This window comes from Schistocerca gregaria, unplaced genomic scaffold (assembly GCF_023897955.1).
Source record: "Schistocerca gregaria isolate iqSchGreg1 unplaced genomic scaffold, iqSchGreg1.2 ptg000256l, whole genome shotgun sequence".
Classification (NCBI taxonomy): Eukaryota; Metazoa; Arthropoda; class Insecta; order Orthoptera; family Acrididae; genus Schistocerca; species Schistocerca gregaria.
In genome coordinates, this window is record NW_026061762.1 from 2656 (window position 1) to 22054 (window position 19399).

The window sequence follows — 19399 nt, forward strand, 5'->3', positions numbered from 1 at the left end:
GTTTAAGAGGAGGTGGGTTACAATAGATTTTTGTTTATAACGGATTTGATAGTGAAATACTGTTAATGAAGGTGGATTTGATAGTAATTTAATTTATTTAATTTAACTGATATTGGCTCTGAGATGTGTACACATCGCCCGTCGCTCTCATTATTGATTATTCTATTTTATTTTTAAGTAGCTTCAATTTAGATGAGATATAGTCGTAACATAGTAGATGTACTGGAAAGTGTATCTAGGAAGAGTTTCAAGATATAACCTTATTAGTAAAGTGTTTCATTTACACTGAAAATTTTTCTGTGCAATCAGGATATCTTGATTATTTATTTTATTATATTTATTTTTTGTTTATTTAATTATTTAATATAAATTAATTTTATTGTATTTTTGTCCTTAGTATATTTTATAGAATTGATTTTTTAAATTATAGTTTATTGGTAATGTAAGTGTTTTATGAAATATTATTTTAAATTTTTTTAAGTAGATTTTATTTATGTACCTTTTGTATCAGGGTTTATCAAATTTTAGTATTTATTTTACTTGTCTCGATTTGGGTTGATTTATAAATAATTTATAGTTAATGTATCATAATTATTATTAAATTATTTATAGAAATGAGATGTTAATCGTTTCCCAAGATATCTAGTTTCTTAAGAAAAAATTTAATTTTTTAAAGTTATTTGTTTTTATTTAATTTTTTAAGTAAAAATATTACTTATTTATTCTTTAAGGGATAAGCTTTGAAAGTTAATAACCTATAATTTATTTTAGAGAAATATAATAGTAAGCTTTAAACCAGCTATCTTTAAGATTACGTTTTAGTTCATTATTTTTTATTTTGATTTATAAATATTTTAGGTTTTTTATTAAGATTATTAATTTAATTTTGAAATTTTTGTAATAATGATAGAATTAGTATATTTATTTGTATGAAATTTTTACCTTGTGAACTTATTATAAGGAACTAGGCAAAATTGATTTTCCGCCTGTTTATCAAAAACATGTCCTCTAGTTTATATTTTGAGGTCTGGCCTGCTCACGTGAGCGTATTTTTAAAGAGCCGCGGTATTTTGACCGTGCAAAGGTAGCATAAGTCATTAGTCTCTTAATTAGTAGCTGGAATGAATGGCTTGACGAGAAATCAACTGTCTCTGAATAAATTTTTGAATTTAACTTTTGAGTCAAAAGGCTTAAATTCTTCTTTAGGACGAGAAGACCCTATAGAGCTTGACATTTTACTTTTATATAGTTTTTTGTTTGTCTTTCTATATTTAATGATGATGTTTTGTTGGGGTGACATGAAGAATAAATAAACTCTTCATTATTATATCATTTATTTATGTTTGTTATTTTGATCCATAATTTATGATCATAAGATTAAGTTACCTTAGGGATAACAGCGTAATTGTTTTTGAGAGCTCATATCGACAAAGCAGATTGCGACCTCGATGTTGGATTAAGAAAAATTTTGGGTGCAGGAGCCCAATGATTAGGTCTGTTCGACCTTTAAAATTCTTACATGATCTGAGTTCAGACCGGCGTGAGCCAGGTCGGTTTCTATCCTAAGATTGTTATCCATATTAGTACGAAAGGACCATATGGTAAAATATTTTTTGTTATATTGATTAATATTAATTTATTTACTATTTTGACAGATTAATGTGTTGAATTTAGAATTCATTTATGTAGATTTTTTCTACAAATAGTATTGATACTTTATGATTTATTTATATTTATTTTGAATTTTCTTTTATTGGTTATTTGTGTTTTAATTAGTGTTGCCTTTTTAACTTTATTAGAGCGTAAGGTTTTGGGTTATATTCAGATTCGAAAGGGTCCAAATAAGGTAGGTTTTGTTGGAATTCCTCAGCCATTTAGAGATGCTATTAAGTTAATTTGTAAGGAGCAGCCAATTCCTATTATATCTAATTACCTACTTTATTATTTTTCCCCTGTTTTTAATTTAAATGATTTCTTTAGCCGTTTGAGTAATTTTTCCTTATTTAACTTATATGTGTTCTTTTTCTTATGGATTTTTATTTTTTTTATGTTGTACTAGATTAGGTGTTTATACTGTTATAATTGCTGGTTGATCTTCTAATTCAAATTATTCATTATTAGGTTCTCTTCGTTCTGTTGCTCAAACAATTTCTTATGAAGTTAGTTTAGCTTTAATTTTATTGTCTTTAATTATTTTAATTGGTAGTTTTAATATATTTGATTTTATAAACTATCAGCTTTATTGTTGATTTATTATTATTTCTTTTCCTTTAGCTTTAGCTTGTTTTGCTTCTTGCTTAGCTGAATCTAATCGTACTCCTTTTGATTTTGCTGAAGGGGAATCTGAGTTAGTTTCAGGATTTAATATTGAGTATGGTGCAGTTGGTTTTACTTTAATTTTTTTAGCTGAATATACTAGAATTGTCTTCATAAGAATGTTATTGGCTTTAATTTTTTTAGGCGGTGATTTTTATTCTTTTATATTTTTTATTAAGCTTGCTATTATATCTTTTGGTTTTATTTGGGTTCGTGGAACATTACCACGGTTTCGTTATGATAAATTAATGTACTTAGCTTGAAAAAGTTTTTTACCTTTATCTTTGAATTTTTTTATTTTCTTTGTTGGTTTAAAGTTTTTATTTATCTCATTTGTTTAGTGAAATTTTTTGAGAAAAGTTAATAGAAGAGTTAAACTTCTAATTTTATGTTTTCAAAACATATGCTTTTCCTAAGCTAATTAACTTTATTCCTTAATTAATTTATCTCATGCGTTTGCGACATGGACATTAATTAAGAAATATGTGAAGTTAATAATTGTTAAGATTTGACCTGTTATAATATAAGGTTCTTCAACAGGTCGTTTACCAATTCACGTTAGTAAGCATACAACAACTACTATAATTCAGAATAAAATTTGATTAATAGGGTAAAATTGAATGCCTTGGAATGGTGTTTTATTATAAAATGGTAAAATTATTAAGATTCTAATTGATAAAAATAATGCAATAACACCTCCTAACTTATTAGGGATAGATCGTAAAATTGCATATGCAAATAGGAAATATCACTCTGGTTGAATGTGAACTGGTGTTACTAATGGGTTGGCAGGTACAAAGTTATCTGGATCTCCTAATAGGTAAGGATTAATTAAACATAGTATAATTAATAATGATGTTATTATTACAAATGTAATAGAATCCTTAAAGGTAAAGTATGGATGGAATGGAATTTTTTCAATATCTCCATTTAGTCCAAGAGGATTATTAGATCCTGTTTGGTGAAGAAAAAATAAATGAATTGCTGCTATAGCAGCAATAATAAATGGTAATACAAAATGGAATGTGAAGAATCGATTTAATGTTGCATTATCAACAGCGAATCCTCCTCATACTCATTGGACTAAATCTGTTCCTAAGTATGGGATTGCTGATAATAAATTAGTAATTACTGTTGCACCTCAAAAAGATATTTGGCCTCAGGGTAAGACATATCCTATAAATGCAGTTGCTATAACTAAAAATAAAATCACTGTACCAATTATTCAGGTATGTATATATATATAAGATCCATAGTAAATTCCCCGTCCTACATGTAAGTAAATACAAATAAAAAATATAGATGCTCCATTTGCATGTAAGGTTCGGATAATTCAACCATTATTTACGTCTCGGCAGATGTGTACTACACTACTGAATGCTATTTCAATATTTGATGTATAATGTATAGCTAAAAATAGTCCAGTTACGATTTGAATTGCCAAACATAACCCTAATAGGGATCCAAAATTTCATCAAAATGAAATATTTGTTGGGGCAGGTAAGTCAATTAAAGAGTTATTAATAATTTTAATTAAAGGATGTCTTAATCGTAAGGGTTTATTCATTAGTAATTATCTTATTTTACGAATAGGTCCCTGATTAATATTTGTGATTTTAACAACTGCTAGTAGTGCTAAAAATAAATAAATTATTATTATTATTGTAATAATGAATGTTGGTCTATTATATAATTTTTCTAAAGATATTGTTATTTCTTGATAATTGATTGAATTATCAATATTTATAGTTTCGGTGTTTTTGAAAAAGTCTATAAATATAGATATATCTAGAATAATTAATATTGATATGATAAATACCCACATTATTAATGTAATAATTATAGTAATTGATTTAGGCTGAAATATTTCGTTTGATGCAATTCTTGTAATGTAAATAAATAATACTAGTATACCACCAAGAAATGTTAAAAATAAAATATATGATAATCAATATCTTTCTATTATTGTTCCTGTTATTAATCCAACTAGGAAGGTTTGAAGGATAATAAAAAGCATTATTGATATTGGGTGTCTTAATTTAATAAAATTAATATTTATTACATTTGATAATGATATAATTATTATTTTGATCATTTCAGGGGTTAGTTTATTTAAAATATCGGTTTTGGGGACCGATGATGGAAGCTTTTCCACCTCTGAAGTTTTAAAAGTGGGGGCTGGACTTATTTCCGGTTTACAAGACCGGCGTTTTTTTTAAACTATTAAAACTAATGTTTATATTCTCTGTTTTTACTTCTTTATTGATTTATTTTGCTGGTGTTTATGTTTTTTCTTCTAAACGTAAACATTTATTAATGGTTCTTTTGAGATTAGAATATATTGTTCTTTCTTTATTTATGTTAGTTATTGTTTTTCTTATTGAGTTTGATTATGATTATTTTTTTCCTGTTATTTTTTTAGTTTTTTCTGTTTGTGAGGGTGCTTTAGGTCTTTCTATTTTAGTTTCAATAATTCGTTCTCATGGTAATGATTTTTTTAATTCTTTTGGTTTATCTTTATGTTAAAGTATTTATTTATAACTATTTTTTTGATCCCTCTTTGTTTATTAAATAATTGTTGATGGTTGGTTCATTCTTTAATGTTTCTGTCGAGTTTTGTTTTTATAATTTGTGTTTATTCATATGCTGATTTGAATATAATTAGATATTATTTTGGTATTGATTATTTTTCTTTTAGTTTAATTTTACTTACTTTTTGGATTTGTTCTTTAATAATCATTGCTAGAGGTTCAGTTTATTTAAGTTCATATCATTCTAATTTTTTTGTTTTTATGGTTTTGATTTTAATAATTATGCTTTATTGTTCATTTGCTAGATTAAGTCTTCTTTCTTTTTATATTTTTTTGAGGCTAGATTAGTTCCTACTTTACTTTTAATTTTGGGTTGGGGTTATCAACCTGAGCGTTTGCAGGCTGGTGTTTATTTAATTTTTTATACTTTGGTTGCTAGATTACCTTTATTATTAGTTTTATTTAAGGTTTATGATTTTTCTAATACTTTATATTTTCCTTTATTGGTTGATTTTGGTTCTTATTATTTTATGTTTTATGTATTTATAATTTTGGCTTTTTTAGTTAAAATACCTATGTTTTTGGTTCATTTATGACTTCCTAAGGCTCATGTAGAGGCCCCTATTTCAGGTAGAATAATTCTTGCTGGTGTTTTATTAAAGTTAGGTGGTTATGGTATTTTTCGTGTTATAAAGGTTATTTCTTATTTGGGTTTAAAGTTTAATTATTTTTGATTATCTTTAGGTTTATCTGGAGGTGTAATTGTAAGATTTATTTGTTTTCGTCAGGTTGATTTAAAGTCTTTAATTGCATATTCTTCTGTTGCTCATATAAGAATGGTTATTGGTGGATTGATGACTATGAATTGATGAGGTTGTGTAGGTTCTCTTTCTCTAATGGTTGGTCATGGTTTATGTTCTTCTGGTTTATTTTGTTTATCTAATATTATTTATGAACGTTTAGGTAGACGAAGATTATTAATTAACAAGGGTATAATTAATTTGATGCCAGGAATGGCTTTATGATGATTTCTTTTAAGATCATCAAATATGGCTGCTCCTCCTTCTTTAAATTTGGTAGGTGAAATTAGATTATTAAATAGAATTATATCTTGATCTTCTTTTAGATTCTTTGCTTTGATTTTTTTATCTTTTTTTAGAGCTGTTTATACTTTGTATATATATTCTTATTCTCAGCATGGGAATTATTATTCTGGTGTTTATACTTGTTCTCTTGGTTATTTTCGTGAATATCATCTTTTACTCTTACATTGATTGCCTTTAAATATTCTCTGTTTAAAGGGTGAATATTTCTTTGTTTAGTTTGCTTAAGTATTTTAATTAAAAATATTGTTTTGTGGAATCAATGATATGAAGTTTTTCATCTTAGGCCGTGAATTTATTTTCTATTTGTTCTTTGAGTTTTTTTTCTTTGTTTATTTCGAGAACTATAATTTTTATTTTAGGTATTTATTATTTAATAATTGATTATAGAGTTTTTGTTGAGTGAGAGCTTTTCAATTTAAATGGTTCTATAGTTGTTATAACTTTAATTTTGGATTGAATATCTCTTATTTTTATATCTTTTGTTATATATATTTCTTCTTTGGTTATTTATTATAGAGAGGATTATATATCTGGTGAAAAGAATATAAATCGTTTTATTATTATTGTTTTAATATTTATTCTTTCTATAGGTTTTTTAATTATTAGTCCTAATTTAATTAGAAGTTTATTAGGTTGAGATGGTTTAGGTTTAGTTTCTTATTGTTTAGTTATTTATTATCAAAATGTAAAATCTTATAGTGCTGGTATATTAACTGCACTTTCTAATCGTATTGGTGATGTTGCTATTTTAATTTCTATTGCATGAATGTTAAATTTTGGTGGTTGAAATTATATTTATTATTATGATTTTATTTCTAATTCTTTTGAAATAAAGCTAATTACTATATTAATTGTTTTAGCAGCTATAACTAAGAGAGCTCAGATTCCTTTCTCTTCATGACTTCCTGCTGCTATAGCAGCTCCTACTCCTGTTTCTGCTTTAGTCCATTCTTCTACTCTTGTTACTGCTGGTGTTTATTTATTAATTCGTTTTAGACCAATATTGGATACTTATAATTGTGGTTGATTTTTACTTTTAATTGGTTGTATAACTATATTTATGGCTGGATTGGGCGCTAATTTTGAGTTTGATTTAAAGAAGATTATTGCTCTTTCTACTTTAAGACAACTTGGTTTAATAATGAGAATTTTGGCTATAGGTTATCCAAAGCTTGCATTTTTTCATTTATTGGCTCATGCTTTATTTAAGGCATTATTATTTATATGTGCAGGTTCAATAATTCATAATTTGAAGGATTCTCAGGATATTCGTTTTATAGGATCAATTGTTAATTTTATACCTTTAACTTCAGTTTGTTTTAATGTTTCTAGTTTATCTTTGTGTGGAATACCTTTTTTAGCGGGATTTTATTCAAAGGATTTAATTCTTGAGATGGTTTGTTTAAGATGAATTAATTGTTTAATTTTTTTTCTTTATTTTTTTTTCTACTGGTTTAACTGCTTCTTATTCTTTTCGTTTGTTTTATTATTCAATATCTGGTGATAATAATTTTTATTCTAGATTTTCTTTTGATGATAAGGGTTATTATATTTCATTTGGAATAATTGGTCTATTGTTTGTTGCTGTTTTTGGTGGTAGTCTTTTATCTTGATTAATTTTTCCTATTCCTCATGTGATTGCTTTACCTTATTATTTAAAGTTTTTAACTATTACAGTTGTTATTTTAGGTGCTTATTTAGGTTATCTTATTTCTAATTTTGATTTTTCTCATAATTTATTTTCTTTAAGTATACTTTCTTTTGTTAGATTTGCTGGTTCTATATGATTTATACCTTTTCTTTCAACTAAGTTTATTAGATATATTCCTTTAAAAATAGGTTATTATTCATCTAAGTCATTTGATTATGGTTGAGGTGAATTACTTGGTGGTCAAGGTTTATATAGATTATTTATTTATTTAATTGGTTATATTCAAGGTTGATATGATTCTAATTTCAAGATTTATCTTTTAAGTTTTATTTTTTGAATATTTATTTTGGTAATATTGTTTTTCGTTTACTTAAATAGCTTATAGTTAGAGCGTGACACTGAAGATGTTAAGGAAGTATTTTTACTTTTAGGTATTTATAAATATAGATATATTATTTTTACAGTGAAAATGTAATGTTTTATTTAAACTATATAAATTTTAGAAATGTTAACGGAGTTTAACCGCTAATATAAAAAGTTAGCAGCTTTCATATTGGCTTTACATTTCCTTAATTGGAACTATTATAGTTCAATTATATTATTAACAGTAATACGCCTCTTTTTGGCTTCAATTAATAAGAATAAGGGTAGTACATACCAATCTTCCAGGTCGAAACTGACTGCAATATTTCGCTTCTTATTCTATTTAAGGTTGATTGATAATATCAATACTTTTTGAATGCAACCCAAATGTTATGTTTAACTACAACCCTTTATTCTGCTCATTGTAATGCTCCTTGGTTTCATTCATGGTATAGTCCACCTAATAGAACTAGGATAAAAAATATTGTTGATACTGTTCAGATTATAATGTCTGAAGTTTTAAAAATAATTACAATTGGTAGAATTAGTGCAATTTCTACATCAAAAATTAAAAAGATTACTGCGATTAGGAAGAATCGTAGTGAGAATGGTATTCGTGCTGATCTTTTTGGATCAAACCCACATTCAAATGGTGATCTTTTTTCTCGATCATTAATTAATTTTTTTGATAGTGTTGTTGCCAGGATTATAACAATTATTGGAATAATAAATCTAATGAAAACTCTTGTTGATAGAATTAGAATTGTTTTTCTTGATTTATATCAAGCTTTCTGATTGGAAGTCAAATGTACTATTTATACTAGAAAAACAATTATCTACCTCATCAATAAATAGAGATATATAAGAATAATCATACTACGTCTACGAAGTGTCAGTATCATGCTGCTGCTTCAAATCCAAAGTGATGTCTTGGTGAAAATTGATTTATTGAGTGTCGAAGTAGACATGTTGATAAAAAGATTGTTCCAATAATTACGTGTAAACCATGGAATCCTGTTGCAACAAAGAATGTTGATCCATAAACTGCATCTGCAATGGTAAAAGGTGCTTCTCAATATTCATATGCTTGAAGTATTGTAAAGTATAGTCCTAATAACACTGTGAAGAATAATCCTTGTAGAGCTTGAGTATGATTAGATTCCATTAAACTATGATGTGCTCATGTTACTGTTACTCCTGATGCTAAAAGAATAGCTGTATTAAGTAATGGAATTTGTATAGGGTTAAAGGGTTGAATTCCTATTGGAGGTCCATTCTCTTCTGGCTACACCACGTGAAGAAGATATAATGACATTGTGGTCTGAAATTAACATGAAAAATGATATTCCTTTTCTACAAAGTAGACGTTAGGATGAATCACAATAAAGACTGGAGCGGCGACACGTAGAAACCTTTCTTATACTTGTTATTTATTTCTAGTGACGAAACAAACGCTATGTAGGCTCACAGGACATTTAGTCCATTGAATTATGGTTAGTAGGGTAATTCCAAATCCGATTATGAATAAGTTAATATTAAATAGGTGAAATCATTTTGCTAGTCCTGATACTAGGACTATTGCTCCAATTGCTCCTGTTAATGGTCAAGGTCTATAGTCTACTAAGTGGAATGGGTGGTTTGAGTGAGTTGTTAACATAGGTTTAATATACTTCTCTAGAATATAGAGTTCTTAGAATTGAGAAAACATAGGCTTGAATTATTGCTACTGCTGATTCTAGAATTAATAGAAGTATTTGTCCAATAATTAGTAATGAGATTAAGTTTATTGCTATAGATGGTCCTGTGTTTCCTAATAAGGTTAATAATAAGTGTCCTGCAATTATGTTTGCTGCCAACCGTACTGCTAATGTACCTGGTCGAATAACATTACTAATTGTTTCAATTAGTACTATAAATGATATTAATGCAGGCGGTGTACCTTGTGGTACAAGGTGTGTAAATATATGATTAGTATGGTTAATTCATCCAAATAATATAAATCTTAGCCATATAGGTAGGGCAATTGCAAATGTTAATGCTAAATGTCTTGTTCTAGTAAAAATATAAGGGAATAATCCTATGAAATTGTTAAATAATATTATAATAAAAATTGAGATGAAAATGAATGTTGTTCCATTAAATGATTTTGGTCCAAGAAGTGTTTTAAATTCATTATGTAAGGTTAAATTTAGTTTATTTCAGATAATGTTAATTCGTGATGGTGTAAGTCAAAATAGTGATGGGATTAATAATAGTCCTAGAAATGTTCTAGTTCAATTTAATGATAAATTAAAGATGTTAGTTGATGGATCAAATGTTGAGAATAGATTTGTTATCATTTTCAATTTAAGTTTTTTATTTCAATTGTTCCTTTTTCTGCTCTTTTAATAAGGTTAGGTTTAAATGAGAAGAAGTTTATTTGATTAAACAAGATTAATGTAGCTGAAAATATAATGAATAGTGAGAATCATATAAGAGGGGATATTTGAGGGATTTGGATATAATTTCCCCATCAGAAGTAGTCGTTAATTTACTATTATTTGGTTTAAGAGACCATTACTTACTTTCAGTCATCTGATGAATTTCAAGGTGTACTAATTTTTTAGTTGACACTCTAATGTTATTTATTTTAACTAACTCCTTAAATTATCTTAGATAATCACTTAATAAATAAATTTACTGAAGTTCTTTCAATTACAATTGGTATAAATCTGTGGTTTGCTCCACAGATTTCTGAGCATTGTCCAAAGAATAATCCAGGTCGATTTATTGTGAATGTTCCTTGATTTAACCGACCTGGCGTTGCATCAATTTTAACTCCTAATGCAGGAACTGCTCATGAGTGTAGAACATCTGATGCTCTTGTTAATACTCGTACTTCTGTATTTATTGGTAGGATTGTTCGGTTATCTACATCTAGTAGTCGAAATCCATCATTTTCTAGGTCTTGTTCTGGTGTTATATAAGTGTCAAATTCTACGTCTATGAAGTCTGAATATTCATATCTTCAGTATCATTGTCGTCCAATGGTTTTAATTGTAATTATTGCATCTACTGAATCATCAAGTAAATATAATAGTCGTAATGATGGAAGGGCAATAAAAATTAATGTAATTGCTGGTAAAGCTGTTCAGATTGTTTCAATTAAATGTCCATGAAGTATATTACGGTTAGTATAGGCAATAAATAATATATAACTTAGGGCATAACCTACAATTACTGTAATTAATAATAATACGACCATAGTATGATCATGAAAGAATGATAATTGCTCCATTAATGGTGAAGCTCCATCTTGAAGAGATAAATTTGATCATGTTGCCATTAATAAATATTTTCTAATAAAAGGTCAAACCTTTATTTGTAGAGCTTAAATCTACTGCACTAATCTGCCATATTAGAATCTAGAGATTAATGGTAATTCTGAGTAACTATGTTCTGCAGGAGGGTTATTTTGTAGTCATTCTGTTGATCTTCTTATGTTAGCTCTAAATATGATTGCTCGTTTTGTAATCATTCTTTCTCATATAATTACAATGAATATAATGATTCCTACAATAGAAATTGTAGACCCAATTCTTGATACTACGTTTCATGATGTATATGCGTCTGGGTAGTCTGAGTATCGTCGAGGTATTCCTGCTAATCCTAGGAAGTGTTGAGGAAAGAATGTTAAATTTACTCCAATGAATATAATTGTAAATTGGATTTTTAATCATGTATTATTTATAGTTAATCCTGTAAATAGTGGATATCATTGAATAACACCTCCCATAATTGCAAATACTGCTCCTATAGATAATACATAATGAAAGTGGGATACTACATAATATGTATCATGTAATACAATATCAAGTGATGAATTTGCTAATACTAATCCTGTTAATCCACCAATTGTGAATAGGAAAATAAATCCTAGAGCTCATAATAATGGTGGATTGAACTTGAATTTAGTTCCATATAATGTAGCTAATCATCTAAATACCTTAATTCCTGTAGGTACAGCAATAATTATTGTTGCTGATGTAAAATATGCTCGTGTGTCAACATCCATTCCTACTGTAAATATATGATGTGCTCATACAATAAATACTATTAGTCCAATTGATAGTATAGCATAAATTATACCTAATGTTCCAAATGATTCAATTTTTCCTCTTTCTTGACATACAATATGTGAAATAATTCCGAACCCCGGTAGAATTAAAATATAAACTTCTGGGTGTCCAAAGAATCAAAATAGATGTTGATATAGAATTGGGTCACCCCCTCCTGCAGGGTCAAAGAATGATGTATTTAAATTTCGATCTGTTAATAATATAGTAATAGCTCCTGCTAAAACTGGAAGTGAAAGAAGGAGAAGTAATGCTGTAATAGCTACAGATCATACAAATAAAGGTGTTTGATCTAAAGTTATACTTTCTGATCGCATATTAATTGCTGTTGTAATGAAATTCACTGCACCAAGAATAGATGATACACCTGCTAAGTGCAGTGAAAAAATAGCTAGATCTACAGATGCACCCCCGTGTGCAATAGCTCCTGCTAGAGGAGGGTAAACTGTTCATCCTGTACCAGCACCATTATCTACTATAGAAGATGTAAGAAGAAGGGTTAGTGAAGGTGGTAGTAATCAAAAACTTATATTATTTATTCGTGGAAATGCTATATCTGGTGCACCAATTATTAGTGGAACAAGTCAATTACCAAATCCACCAATTATAATAGGTATTACTATAAAGAAAATTATTACGAATGCGTGAGCTGTAATAATAACATTATAAATCTGGTCATCCCCAATTAGAGATCCGGGTTGGCCAAGTTCAGCACGAATAAGTATTCTTATTGATGTTCCTACTATTCCTGCTCATGCTCCAAATATGAAGTATAAAGTACCAATGTCCTTATGGTTTGATGAGAATAATCATTTTTGCGGTAAGATGGCTGAATTTTAGGTGGTAGACTGTAAATCTACTTATGAGATGTTTTCTCTCTTATCATATTTAGGTCTTATATTCAATTATGATTCTAGACTGCAATTCTAGAGGTGTAAAATTTTACTAAGGCCTAAAAGATTATTCTTTTAATTATAACTTTGAAGGTTATTAGTTTGATTAACTTAAGTCCTTAGTATAATGAAATTAAGGTTGATGTTGAGATCAATCCTATTGTTGAAATTATTACTGTTATAGGAAGAATGATTCTTGATTTTTGGGACTTTATCTTTATAGATCACGAATTTTCTGTGTATGATATAATTAGAGCTGAGAATCTAATACGTATATAGTAGTAGAGTGTAATTGTAGTTAATACAACTATAATAGTTATAATAGTTGTTATATTGTTTTCTATTAATGATTGTATTACAATTCATTTTGGTAAGAATCCAAGGAATGGTGGTAGTCCACCTAAAGATAATAAAGATAAGAATATTATGAATTTAATTTCGGTTTTTATATTTCTGGCTGAATAAATTTGATTTATGAAAAATAAATTTATTTGCTTAAATAATAAAACTATAATTAATCTTAATAGTGAGTAAATAATGAAGTATAGTTCTCAGATGTTTTCTCTGACTGTTAATGATCTAATTATTCAACCTAGATGTCTGATTGATGAATATGCTAAAAGTTGTCGTAAGGATGTTTGATTTAAACCTCCTATTGCCCCAATAATAATTCTTAAGATAATAATTGTTCAAATAAAAGTTCTTAATTGAATACAATAAGATAAGACCATTATTGGGGCGATTTTTTGTCATGTTATTAATGTTAAACAATTATTTCATCTTGATGCTCCTATAACTTCTGGAAATCAGAAATGGAAAGGTGCAGCTCCAATCTTTAATAATAGTCTAGATCTAATTATTATTGATGGGATAAATTCTGTTTCTCATCCTATGGGATATTTTATTTGAATCAGCAAAATTGAAAATAATAATATTGTCGATGCTATTGCTTGGACAATAAAATATTTGATTGATGATTCGTTTATTATTATATTTTTATTTCTTGTTAGGAGCGGAATAAATGAAAGTAAGTTGATCTCAAGTCCTATTCAAACCCCAAATCAGGAATTTGATGAAATGGACAGGATCGTTCCTATCATTAATGTTGATAGGAAGAGAAGTTTTGTAGAGTTGTTGGTCATTAAAAAGGAGAGGATTGATACCTCTATAAATGGGGTATGAACCCATTAGCTTGTTTAGCTTACCTTTTTACATTAAGGTGTATGATGCACGTTAGTTTTTGATACTAAAGGAGGTAGTTTAATTCTATCTTATGTAATTTTAATGAAGGTAATTTTATTTACTTTATTTACCCTATCAAGGTAACCCTTTAATCAGGCACTTCATTTATTTAATATATAAATCGAAAGTTTTTTTTGGAAATTCTTTTATGTATTATTTTGTTTAATTAGGATTAATTTATCCTGCTCATTTTATTTTTTTATATATATATATATAATAAATAATTTATATTAATATATTACATTTAATTGAAATTAAATTATTATAAGTTTATCTTACCATTATCAATTGATTATCTTAATGCAATTATTTACCTAGGATTATAGCTACTTATGTTTTTAGCTTAAAATAGGTTATTATAATATAATATATATAATAATATGTAACTTAATATTTAATATTATTATAATTGGATATAATAAATAAAATCATTAATTTAAATATAAAATATTATATTTAATATAAATAATTATATTAATTATAATAATATAATTATATAAATTATCTATAATTAGATTATTTAACTAATATATATGAAAGTTAACTTAATATAAAAAAAAGAATTCATATTAATAACATATTATATTAAATTACATAATTGTATAAAATATATTTATTATATTATTTAATCTTTCTTTATTTATTAGTGAAAAGAAAGATTAAATAAGAAAGAATATAATACATTTATTGCTATACATGTTCCATATTAATCTTTAATTATATATAATAGAGAAGTTGTTGTGGTCATACATAGGGGCGTTTCTTTTTTTTTTTGTTAATGTTTGTGGTTTTTTTCTTTTTTTTTCTTTAAATATTTGAATCTTTTATTTTTTCCTGGTTTAATAAATTTAAAATTTTCTTATTTTTTATTTTTAAAAGTTTTATTCTTGCTTGTTTATTCACTTTTTCTTTGTATTATATGTAAGTTTTGTTAGACTAAATGTTCTTTTTGCAGTAATTTGATTTAATTATCAAGTGATTTTGGATTTAGCAATTGATTTAGTATCGGCATAATTCGTGCCAGCAGCCGCGGTTATACGATTGATACAAGTGAATATTATTGGTTAAAACAGTTGTTTATATTATTAGGGTTGAAATATAAATTTGTAAGGTGAAATGTTAAAATTTATTTGTGGCCCTTTTTATGAATCTGTGAAATTTAAATAATAAACTAGGATTAGATACCCTATTATTTTAAATGTTAATTATATTTACCAGGGTACTATTAGTTAAGGTCTTTAAACCCAAAGAATTTGGCGGTATCTCATTCCATTCAGAGGAACCTACCCCATGATTGATAATACACGATTTACTCTACTTAATTTATTTGTTTGTATATCTCCGTTATCAGAGAATCTTTTTAGAGTTATAATTCTCAAGATTTATAATTATAAAATATTTCAGGTCAAGGTGCAGCTTATAGTTAAGAGGAGGTGGGTTACAATAGATTTTTGTTTATAACGGATTTGATAGTGAAATACTGTTAATGAAGGTGGATTTGATAGTAATTTAATTTATTTAATTTAACTGATATTGGCTCTGAGATGTGTACACATCGCCCGTCGCTCTCATTATTGATTATTCTATTTTATTTTTAAGTAGCTTCAATTTAGATGAGATAAGTCGTAACATAGTAGATGTACTGGAAAGTGTATCTAGGAAGAGTTTCAAGATATAACTTATTAGTAAAGTGTTTCATTTACACTGAAAATTTTTCTGTGCAAATCAGGATATCTTGATTATTTATTTTATTATATTTATTTTTTGTTTATTTAATTATTTAATATAAATAATTTTATTGTATTTTTGTCTTAGTATATTTTATAGAATTGATTTTTTAAATTATAGTTTATTGGTAATGTAAGTGTTTTATGAAATATTATTTTAAATTTTTTTAAGTAGATTTTATTTATTGTACCTTTTGTATCAGGGTTTATCAAAATTTTAGTATTTATTTTACTTGTCTCGATTTGGGTTGATTTATAAATAATTTATAGTTAATGTATCATAATTATTATTAAATTATTTATAGAAATGAGATGTTAATCGTTTCCCAAGATATCTAGTTTCTTAAGAAAAAATTTAATTTTTTAAAGTTATTTGTTTTTATTTAATTTTTTAAGTAAAAATATTAACTTATTTATTCTTTAAGGGATAAGCTTTGAAGTTAATAACCTATAATTTATTTTATAGAAATATAATAGTAAGCTTTAAACCAGCTATCTTTAAGATTACGTTTTAGTTCATTATTTTTTATTTTGATTTTATAAATATTTTAGGTTTTTTATTAAGATTATTAATTTAATTTTGAAATTTTTGTAATAATGATAGAATTAGTATATTTATTTGTATGAAATTTTTACCTTGTGAACTTATTATAAGGAACTAGGCAAAATTGATTTCCGCCTGTTTATCAAAAACATGTCCTCTTGTTTATATTTTGAGGTCTGGCCTGCTCACTGAGCGTATTTTTAAAGAGCCGCGGTATTTTGACCGTGCAAAGGTAGCATAATCATTAGTCTCTTAATTAGTGGCTGGAATGAATGGCTTGACGAGAAATCAACTGTCTCTTAATAAATTTTTGAATTTAACTTTTGAGTCAAAAGGCTTAAATTCTTCTTTAGGACGAGAAGACCCTATAGAGCTTGACATTTTACTTTTATATAGTTTTTTGTTTGTCTTTCTATATTTAATGATGATGTTTTGTTGGGGTGACATGAAGAATAAATAAACTCTTCATTATTATATCATTTATTTATGTTTGTTATTTTGATCCATAATTTATGATCATAAGATTAAGTTACCTTAGGGATAACAGCGTAATTGTTTTTGAGAGCTCATATCGACAAAGCAGATTGCGACCTCGATGTTGGATTAAGAAAAATTTTGGGTGCAGGAGCCCAATGATTAGGTCTGTTCGACCTTTAAATTCTTACATGATCTGAGTTCAGACCGGCGTGAGCCAGGTCGGTTTCTATCCTAAGATTGTTAATCCATATTAGTACGAAAGGACCATATGGTTAAAATATTTTTTGTTATATTGATTAATATTAATTTATTTACTATTTTGACAGATTAATGTGTTGAATTTAGAATTCATTTATGTAGATTTTTTCTACAAATAGTATTGATACTTTATGATTTATTTATATTTATTTTGAATTTTCTTTTATTGGTTATTTGTGTTTTAATTAGTGTTGCCTTTTTAACTTTATTAGAGCGTAAGGTTTTGGGTTATATTCAGATTCGAAAGGGTCCAAATAAGGTAGGTTTTGTTGGAATTCCTCAGCCATTTAGAGATGCTATTAAGTTAATTTGTAAGGAGCAGCCAATTCCTATTATATCTAATTACCTACTTTATTATTTTTCCCCTGTTTTTAATTTAATGATTTCTTTAGCCGTTTGAGTAATTTTTCCTTATTTAACTTATATGTGTTCTTTTTCTTATGGATTTTTATTTTTTTTATGTTGTACTAGATTAGGTGTTTATACTGTTATAATTGCTGGTTGATCTTCTAATTCAAATTATTCATTATTAGGTTCTCTTCGTTCTGTTGCTCAAACAATTTCTTATGAAGTTAGTTTAGCTTTAATTTTATTGTCTTTAATTATTTTAATTGGTAGTTTTAATATATTTGATTTTATAAACTATCAGCTTTATTGTTGATTTATTATTATTTCTTTTCCTTTAGCTTTAGCTTGTTTTGCTTCTTGCTTAGCTGAAACTAATCGTACTCCTTTTGATTTTGCTGAAGGGGAATCTGAGTTAGTTTCAGGATTTAATATTGAGTATGGTGCAGGTGGTTTTACTTTAATTTTTTTAGCTGAATATACTAGAATTGTCTTCATAAGAATGTTATTGGCTTTAATTTTTTTAGGCAGTGATTTTTATTCTTTTATATTTTTTATTAAGCTTGCTATTATATCTTTTGTTTTTATTTGGGTTCGTGGAACATTACCACGTTTTCGTTATGATAAATTAATGTACTTAGCTTGAAAAAGTTTTTTACCTTTATCTTTGAATTTTTTTATTTTCTTTGTTGGTTTAAAGATTTTATTTATCTCATTTGTTTAGTGAAATTTTTTGAGAAAAGTTAATAGAAGAGTTAAACTTCTAATTTTATGTTTTCAAAACATATGCTTTTCCTAAGCTAATTAACTTTATTCCTTAATTAATTTATCTCATGCGTTTGCGACATGGACATTAATTAAGAAATATGTGAAGTAAATAATTGTTAAGGTTTGACCTGTTATAATATAAGGTTCTTCAACAGGTCGTTTACCAATTCATGTTAGTAAGCATACAACAACTACTATAATTCAGAATAAAATTTGATTAATAGGGTAAAATTGAATGCCTCGGAATGGTGTTTTATTATAAAATGGTAAAATTATTAAGATTCTAATTGATAAAAATAATGCAATAACACCTCCTAACTTATTAGGGATAGATCGTAAAATTGCATATGCAAATAGGAAATATCACTCTGGTTGAATGTGAACTGGTGTTACTAATGGGTTGGCAGGTACAAAGTTATCTGGATCTCCTAATAGGTAAGGATTAATTAAACATAGTATAATTAATAATGATGTTATTATTACAAATGTAATAGAATCCTTAAAGGTAAAGTATGGATGGAATGGAATTTTTTCAATATCTCCATTTAGTCCAAGAGGATTATTAGATCCTGTTTGGTGAAGAAAAAATAAATGAATTGCTGCTATAGCAGCAATAATAAATGGTAGTACAAAATGGAATGTGAAGAATCGATTTAATGTTGCATTATCAACAGCGAATCCTCCTCATACTCATTGGACTAAATCTGTTCCTAAGTATGGGATTGCTGATAATAAATTAGTAATTACTGTTGCACCTCAAAAAGATATTTGGCCTCAGGGTAAGACATATCCTATAAATGCAGTTGCTATAACTAAAAATAAAATCACTGTACCAATTATTCAGGTATGTATATATATATAAGATCCATAGTAAATTCCCCGTCCTACATGTAAGTAAATACAAATAAAAAATATAGATGCTCCATTTGCATGTAAGGTTCGGATAATTCAACCATTATTTACGTCTCGGCAGATGTGTACTACACTACTGAATGCTATTTCAATATTTGATGTATAATGTATAGCTAAAAATAGTCCAGTTACGATTTGAATTACCAAACAT

At 26.8% G+C, this 19399-nt stretch overlaps 1 long non-coding RNA gene across 1 annotated transcript; it reads left to right on the plus strand.

Annotated features, from left to right (window-relative positions):
- Positions 1 to 750: 750 nt before the first annotated feature.
- LOC126305117 (uncharacterized) lies at positions 751 to 17279 on the plus strand. The gene is made up of 2 exons (XR_007553312.1): positions 751 to 1025; positions 16663 to 17279. It is a non-coding gene; the product is annotated as an uncharacterized LOC126305117 (long non-coding RNA).
- The last annotated feature ends 2120 nt before the right edge of the window (positions 17280 to 19399 follow it).